The 8,923-nt window shown below is 38.3% G+C and overlaps 1 long non-coding RNA gene across 17 annotated transcripts in view; it reads right to left on the minus strand.

Moving 5' to 3' along the window:
• LOC128119678 (uncharacterized) overlaps positions 1-5,228 on the minus strand; it is a 98,101-nt gene extending 92,873 nt beyond the window's left edge. For 11 of the 17 annotated variants that reach the window (XR_008221614.1, XR_008221615.1, XR_008221618.1 and 8 more), the window contains exon 1: positions 16-147. This is a non-coding gene — a long non-coding RNA (uncharacterized LOC128119678). Of the gene's footprint in view, positions 1-15; positions 169-5,140 lie in introns of those variants that run through there. The other 6 variants (XR_008221623.1, XR_008221622.1, XR_008221616.1 and 3 more) reach the window with 3 other exon arrangements.
• Positions 5,229-8,923: the final 3,695 nt, after the last annotated feature.

Consider the following 8,923-nt stretch of genomic DNA (forward strand, 5'->3'; position numbering starts at 1 on the left):
ATTGGGGATTCTCACCAGGAAGGCGCAGACAGAGGCAGACCTTCTCCAGAGTGCTAGCGCTGCCCAGCAGCCCGTGCAGAATACAGGTACCTATTGTTCCAGAGACAGATATGTAGCCAGCCAGTCAGCCTGTGACAGATCTCAGCAAACCAGCGAGCCTGCCTTCATTTTAACTCCTTCTTTACTAGTGCCTTTTGCTGAGAAGCACAGGTCTTGTCATCACCCATGAGAAATAACTGGGGCTGAGGCTGGGGAAGGGGGGGGGGCGCGTCTCATGGCAGGGACTAAACCTGCATCTTTTACAAAGAGGGACTTTAGCTACTAGTCTTGAAATTTGCATTTGATGGTAAATGTCTTCTTTTTCTGGGAAGAAATGAAGGGTTAGATGAGAAGAAGACAGCGTGTAAGAGAAAAACCTGGACATGTAACATGAGCGGGGCTGTCTATTCAAAAAGGACGATGAAAATCAAGGTTATTTCAAATATCCTGACTGTAGATATGTATGTCCCAGCACAGATGGGGTTCCCTAAACCAAGAGGGTCCCAGGCTTGAGCACAGGGGTAAAGCCCATTTAAGAATTCTCTATAAAAGCCAACCCCAGTAATCTGTTTCCCTAGGGTTTGGACTCATTTTGGTGCCCCTCTCCCCCCCTTTTTAATAAGCTCTACTGTTTTCTCAAGAGTCCCCTCAAATATCTCTCATCTCCAGTTCCTCACCAATGCCTAAATCATGCAAAATTACAGAAGCTCGGAGAAAAATCACTTATTCCCCGTTCTCCTTGGTGGGCCTGAAGATCCAGACAGGACATTTGATTCTCTAAACTCCTAGACCTCAGCAGACCACACTGTGTTCTAGTTTTTACCTGTGTGTATTAATTGAGTGGTTTTCCTTCATAGGGTGCAAACGGAAGCTTTGCTCTTGGTTATATGACAATAATGGAAAATAGGGAAGAAAATGAATAAAAGAAAAGTAGCTGGTCACCGAGTTAAGACAAGAAAAGACTCACTAGGAGCCCTCTACTTTCCCTACAATGAACGTCATTCCTTGTTGCCAGAATTTCCCCAAGGAAAACTGTGCATATTCTGGAATAGTAGGTACGCTGTGGAGAGCAGAGAGGGTTATGAAATTCCTTTGTAAAATCCACACTCAGGCATCACTTTACAAAGCCAGAGGGTAAATACTCAGAGCAATAGAAGGAGATTTAGTCATGCATGGCTGTTAATGGTAATGAGACATGTAGAACACAGCTATGTGCTGCCGAACAGCTTCTCCCAGCACTTAGGGGTTGCTTTATTTATTTTTTAAAAGCAAACTAGATTACATCAGGGTGTTTTAGAAAACTCTACATGGGGATAGGGGGCACTAAAAAGTATAGTGGCTCTTCTCCTAAATTCCAGCATTTTGAAACCTTGTTGAGCCATGCTGATTTAACTAGGACTCTGAGCAGTTAATACAGGCTTTAGAAACCCAGAAGTGAAAATTGCTTAACTTGGTGACATCTGAAAAGACCACCTTGGGTTCTCTACACAGGGGACTTCTCTTAGACCCAGGATGCCAGCTGACTTCACCTGAGCCAAGAGAAAAAGTATGAACATTTTCTTACTAACACACCTAATGTTAACGTGTAAGCCAAGAAGAAAACAAGAGGATCGATCTTGTGGCTCATTTCTTCTCTGTGCGTAATCTGATTTTTTTCCTTAAGCCCATTTTAAAGAATGTGTTCTCGGTTTGGTCAATGAACAACTTTGTTATGACTATCTTAGTAGCAAAATAGCAGAAGCCCATTCAATGAGAGCAAGGAAGGTAGACGATAGGACCTCCTACAGAAGAGCCCTGGATCTCAGCAGAGGTGACACCTATTCCAAGCTCTTAGTGCTGCCCCTAAGGCTGCAGTTTAGAAGGGACATGTAGCCTCTCACTCCTGAGCACATGAGAAGACGCAGGAGCAAGGGCGTTTAATTAGAGCATTACCCAGCCCCTATCCAGACGTTATCTTTTATACCCTCCCCCTTTTGATCTTTCTGTTCCTCTTCTGTTCTCTTCCGAAAACTAGCTTTGGTGTGCCAGACTGGTTTCAAATATTCAGCTCTTCACATTTTTGAATACGGAGAGTTTGCACAGTCAGGGGGCACCATGTTCTGGGTGCGGGTGAAGAGTGCTATCAGTATTAATGGGAGTCATATGCACAGGGAAACACAAAACAGAATATACTATGGAGAGTGTAGGCACATATGTGTGTCTGCTGGGCTTCAATGGGTTTCAGAATTTGTGCCGGGTACACATTTTTATATGCTTTGGAGTTGGGGAAAGATCTTAGTGTTGTTGTTTTTCCTTAAAGTTACTACTAGGATGTCTGTGTCAACCTACAATCCATTAGGTTAGCTCTAAGCTTATATTTCACAGCCACCCCAAGGTGCCAAATAAGTCACTTCAAGTAAGAGTCCAACAGGATGTGCCAACTGTTTTTTGAAAGGAAAAACAAACTGCCATGTGCTGGATTTGTAAAATCTAAACACAGGAGAGTGTGGGGCCCTACCCTCCACAGCAGCCAGGGATACTCTAGGTCTTCTGATGTTAAGTATTAACTCTTGGTGTCTACATAGCTTGATCTGAGAGATCCAAAATGGAGTTTGCCAGAAGAGATGTGGAAGGAAACATAATGTATTTACTATATTAGAGAATATTCCAATTTTTTATAATCTCCCCCCCCTCAGGACATGCCACAGTCTGATTCAGTTATTCATTCACACAATAAACCCCATGCTGCTGTGACTTCTGAAGGACTCTTCAGGAATGCTTGAAGTAACTCAACTCCAGTTAAGTAAAAATAGTCTCTCCACCAAATTAAACATTATCTAAGTTCTCCATGTAGCTATTAGATACATAGAAAATCACCTCTGTGCACAATCTACAAATGGCTTAGATTACATATTAAAATTCTAATTAAAAGTCCCTGTCTCATCTACATTGGCTGATTTGAGATTACAAAGTAAATTCTGATTTGGAGTAAAAACTTGTCAGGAATGGTGATTTCTGATGGGTGCACATTAATGGCAGGATTGTAGAGATTTTTGTAACAGAGAGAACATTAAAGCAATGAACAAATTCTGAGACTCCCTTCAGACCATGGCTACTTAGTGTCCTAAGATCTCCTGGTGACTTCTACTCCCCAGAACTTTGCTCTCTTGAAAGTTAGTGAACAATAGTCAGGAAAGCGAACATTCCTTCAAGACACAAGGGGGAAGTATTGGCATAAATGACAATGAAAACGGAAAAATAAAATAAAAAACCCAACTATGTTATTCAGAAAACATGTAATAAAATATAAACCAAGGCATTGCAGGATTTCAGTCCCAGGATGCAATATAGGTTGGTTTCCTGGGTTTCCATTTAATTCACTGTCAGATAAAAATACTGTTTCAGGGAGTTTTGTTCTAAAAGGTCATGGATAATTTAGTGGAAAATATTAGGAGGTACCTGACCCCCTCCAAAGCACGCAGTCGTTCTAGAAGAAGCAAAATCACACATTTCCCACCCCACCCCCATTATTCTTTCACTGTCCCACGATTTGATCTGCTTTGTGATTTAGCTGATCTATTCCCTGCCATACAGTTTAAATGAGATAACTACTTGGCTTTAGAAAAGCCCTGTGAGGTATTTTTTATTCATCAGTTAGTAAGCAGTAGGATGCTTTGAAATAATGGCAGCACACTCTGCCTTCCTTATTCTAAAGTAGCTGCTGGAAGTCAAGTCAGTGAACACACACACAGGGGAGAGAATGTTAATATTTTGAGTGGCAGCAATAGGAAACATTTGCATTGTAACATGTGTAAATGAAACAATATGTTGTTCTGTGTTCCTGTAAATGTGTTTCCAAGTACTCCCAGACTTCCAGCACAATGAATAAGAAGTCAACATGAAACTGACTGATGAGAGTTGATATCCAACACAAAAGCGTTTCACAGAAGTTAAGAAACTCCCACAAGGGGATTAGTCAAGGGAAGAAAAAAAAATGGAAAAGATTTCGCTACATTTACTTTGTATCTTTGCATAATCCTTTTTTTTTTTTTAAAGAAATAGAACAGTCTAGAACAAACATTTCCTTCAGGAATTCCAATTTTGGAAGTTTTTCTTAATAGATACCCATTATTCTATAGTCAGAGATTTGAGTGAAATAGGACCAATCTGGCTTCTCCAAGAAAGAGATTTACAGCAACTGGTGGTGTCCTGATACAGGAAGAACCTCACAGGAAGAGCTCCAGGCTTAAGTTTCTGCCCTATGAAATCTTTGCCCATCCAAATCTTTTGCTGAAAGTCGGGATGAGGTGTCATTTATTAACATGGAAAAGCCATTACAATCTGAATCAAAATGTTATTGGACGTTTCCCTAGCCACTACTGTTTAAAGAAGTCTTTAAAAAACAATTTCATTTCCTTCCACCCAGTCAAGTTTTCTCCACAGATAATTGACTTTCATTATATGCACAAAAAGCATCAATGAAGTCAGTATGCATGAGGCATTTAAATATTTTCAAATGAAAGTATGTCTGTATTCCTGTTTGGGTGCCCAAACACACTCTCATTTGATCATTAACAGTCCTCAAAGGTAAGAGAAAGTACCCTTGGAAACTGGAAAGGCCACATAAACAGCCGGGTTCCTCATTAGTGGAAAAAGATGTACAATAGTAAGCGAACTATTTTAAGCAAGTTGCTTACAGAGCCCTGTGTCCCTCCCTGATGATGCTGCTGACTTTGGGCAGCCTCCCTCCTGGAAAAGTTCTGTCTTGTTCTTTCTTTTTTTCCTAAGTATCCTTTTAGGATTTTAGGGCTCATGTCGGGATACTCTTGAGTGTTTGAGATGCTAATATGTGATCACTAATTGTTCATAAGAACCTTGAAACATTAGATTAGCAATGTTTATAACTGTCTAAATATAGCATGACAATATGAAATCAATCAATTACCATGTACATTAGTTTCTGACATTTCAATATATTCCCACTGTAGTAAAATTGCCTTAAACTTTTTAAAAAGCAGCAGTTACTATTGCTTGAGAATTGAACTCATGAAATAATAATCAATTGTAAACATTGGAGAAATAAGCATAGTAGCTGTTCAATTCTAAAACAGAGTCTACTTACATGAATATCCATCTTCTTCTGATTTAAGATTCTATTCTTGAAGTTGAAGAATTTCAGTTTTTGAGAACTTTTTCATGTCCTCTTGGCCCCGTGGTTCCTCTTCCACTGGCAAACTATTATCCAATTTTTAAAAAAAGCCATATTTAAATAGCAATTCAGCTACTTCATGAAAGTCATCAAACTTCTGAGCACCGACTTCTATTCAGAAACTCCTTCAAGACACAGGTGTCTGCTGCTGTCCAGTGTCAGATTAGTGTCCCTAGAGCTGGGTGGTCACAGTTCCATTAGGTTATTTTACCCCCCACCCCACCCCAGGACACAAAAAAAAGAGAGGAAAGTGGGAATGCCTTCTCCAGGAGAGTGACTTTTCTTTGGATGGAGAGGAGAGGGTTAGCGGGGTCCAATACAAGATCAAAGTCTGATGTGCAATGAGAGGAAACTTAGTTTCCTGAGTTAAATTTGGGTACCAGACTTTATTTCTCAATGAATAAACCAAAACAAAAGACAGAACAGTGTGAGTCTGGGTGCTGGACTCCACCAAGTCACATACATCAAAAGGCGAAGAAAAACAGGCAAGAAAAAGAAAAACGAGCGTTCTAAGCAAAGAGTGTCTTCTTTCATTCCTGCACGGTGCTCTCAGCCCCCGAGTCCTCCCTGCAGACCACGAAGGAGGTCCTCTTCCTGTTGAATCCTCACTATTCCTGGACACGGGACACTTAATGAGCAGAGGTCAGGCTGTGTGGACAACACATCAGGAATGATAGCGTTGTCGTGATTTGTGAATTTTATACCCCCATAGTCACAAACATCAGACGTTTACTTTCTAAAGAGAGCTTTTAGATCCTTCTCGCAGTTTCCATAGTGATTTCATTTTTTTCCCTTTTATCACAGATTGGCTGAGGCACCGCTGCCCTTTGTGCGTTAAAAGGCTCGTGCTACCAACTGTCGATATAAAAGGTAGCTGAGGCAGAGACGTAATATATACTGCCAAAAATAATTGAAGCGGTGACACATCGCTGGAAGGTTCCAGAAGGAGAATTTTTTTCCCCATATCAGTGTGATAGTAAAGGAGAAAAATAATTTTGCCTGAATTCTCCATAATTACGGTGAGTTAAATGTACTTGTAATTTATGCAGTGTACTATACTTATATTAAAACACTCATCATACAAAACATAATCCCTTCATAAAAGGCTTTAATATCACTTACATGGGTCTGAGTGTCTGGGCTTGTTAAACATAAAAGTTCACGATGAAAACATTTCCTTTCAGTTACTTTAGTTTTTACAGCCATGTGTAACCCAGAACTGCTTCTTCTCTTTTATTTCTCAGTTGACTTGATTTTATGTGTATCATTTTTTTCCTATTCTTTTAAAACACATAGCAATTTTTCTAATCAATGCAGACTACCCCTAGTCAAAAAGTAAAAGCCTGTGTAAGAAGTCACGTACTGCTCTTAGGCACCCACTACAGCAAGGATTTGGTTATTAATGGATCCTCTCTCATTTCACATGGTCCTTCTTTCTATTAAAATTGAGTATTTAAACAAATTATAAATATTACACTGATTTGTCCTCTAGTCCTCATCGTATTTAATGATGTTAGCACCTGAATGATCCTAGTCAGAGGTTGTTATGCTCCTCAGGGAAATGTCTGCTTTCGAACTACTCATTAAATATATTGAATTCTTGTCACAGAGCTGTGGATGTCTGACAAATAAACTTTTAGCTCCAAATAATGCCTTTTCAGGTCATGAGGAAATGAATACCTCTGTCTATTATTGCCATAGTGAATATTTTTATTTCTGTATATTACTGTATAGAGATGACAATCAATATAAGAATAATTGTCACTTAAGGAAAAAACATTTCTATGAAAGCACTAAAGATACATATTATTAAATGCTTCATATTAGAAAGCTAATGTCTATATAGAGACCCATGAGCTTCACTTTATAGTTATTATAACCTATACTATATTTCATCTCATTTTTTTCTTTTGTTAAAATTTCCAAGGACTGTTCAACCTAAATTGGCTAGCTAATATCTTTATTCTTAGTATTAACAAAATTATGCACCACAGTAAGATTAGTCCTACTCTCCTTTTAAACACTACTATCATCCCAGAAAATAAGTATAAAATTGATTTTGAAATAAAATATGAGGACTGGCATGTAATGTAGGGAAGTAGACATGTCTAAAGACCCTACTTTGGCAAAATGCTTTGAAGGTCAAGAGGTAGTGATTTCCTATACTTTGGCAAGCAACATAGTTCTACAAGTATACAAAATAATAATTAACACTGAGATCTTGTGCCAACCTACAGGAAATTTCTGAAGTTCAGGTCTAAATCCAGAGTCTAAGAAGCACTAGAGTCTATCACCTAAATTCCTAGTTCAGTCATTGAACCAATCTGTCTTAAAGTCATTATGTAGCTGACTCTTTGGTGAGTGGAAAGCAGGGTTCTGAAAAAGTGTTTGTTCATGAACAAAACACTCTACCCTTGCAGTCACAGAACTTCCAGTGTGGGTAGGAAATGATGGGGTGATGGAAAATTAGTTAGCTAATAAAATGTTACAATTTTTTTTTTTTTTTTTTTTTTTTTTGCTCTTTTCTGCCTCTTTATTTTACAGTTTTTAAATTCCAAGTTTAAAAAGATCATTTACAGTTTTAATTGACATAATAATTGCATCTACTCATGCAATTATTTTGTAAGAGAAAAGTTCAAGCATCCTGAAATACTGAGAGAATAGAACTCTATGCCCAATGTGTAGTCAAGAATTATTAATATTGTGTGATATTTGTTTCATTTCTCTTCCTCAGTATATGTTTTTTTTTTTTTTTTTTTTTTTTTTTTTTTTTTTTTTTTTTGTAGACAATGAATTTAATTTGATTTGGAGAACAAGCACGATCAAAATAATCACACCATTCATTGAAAGTTTATATTTAAGGACACTTGGAAGGATAACTGTTCACTTTACATAAAATAGAGATTATCTTCTATGTATTCTGGCTTGTCAAATGATACAAAGCCTAATTTTTTTTTTTTTTTTCAATCTTAAAATTTATTTATTTTTTTTCCCCTTTTCAGTATTCCAAAAGGGACGTCCGGAGCAAGATGGGACTACAATTTTTTTTTTTTTTTTTTTTTTTTTTTTTTAAATTAGGGAAAATAGCAATGTTTTTGAAGCAGACGTCTGTAATCTCAGATGTGGGTTGTGTGGGAGAAATGTTTCAGACACAGAAAGATCATTCCTTGTCTGAAAAAAACAAGAATAATACTGTCGTGGACACAGTAAGGTAAGTGAGGTGTTGATTAGAGTGTTAATAACTAGGGTTCAGGTCAATTATTGTGCCAGCCACAAGGGAATATTATTGAAGGGTTTTAAACCGGGGGAACATATAGTCAAAATTTAATTTTAATGGTTATCCTGCACCCCCTGTGTAAATTAGATTAGAGCGAGATGAATGTAGAACCAAGAAGATAAACCTAGAGATGACTATATGAGCCAGTAGAAGATGCCAAGGGCCAAGGTGACGATTGCTGTCAGGACAATGAAGATGGATTTGAATAGACAGTATATGGAGCAGAACAGGCTGGGGGGGGGGGCTAGTTTTGAATGGGGCTGTGGTGGTGATTATGAGGTGAGGAATACAGAGCGAAGAGCTACAGATGGTCTGGATTGAACCTGCCAATTTGTGTAGCATCAACATGGAAATAGTACGTAAAGAAACTTTTTTCCTTTTTGAGAAAAAGACAGACTCACCTGCAGAAATTCTGCCCA

Source organism: Peromyscus californicus, unplaced genomic scaffold (assembly GCF_007827085.1).
Source record: "Peromyscus californicus insignis strain IS unplaced genomic scaffold, ASM782708v3 Scaffold_24__1_contigs__length_46423439, whole genome shotgun sequence".
NCBI lineage: Eukaryota > Metazoa > Chordata > Mammalia > Rodentia > Cricetidae > Peromyscus > Peromyscus californicus.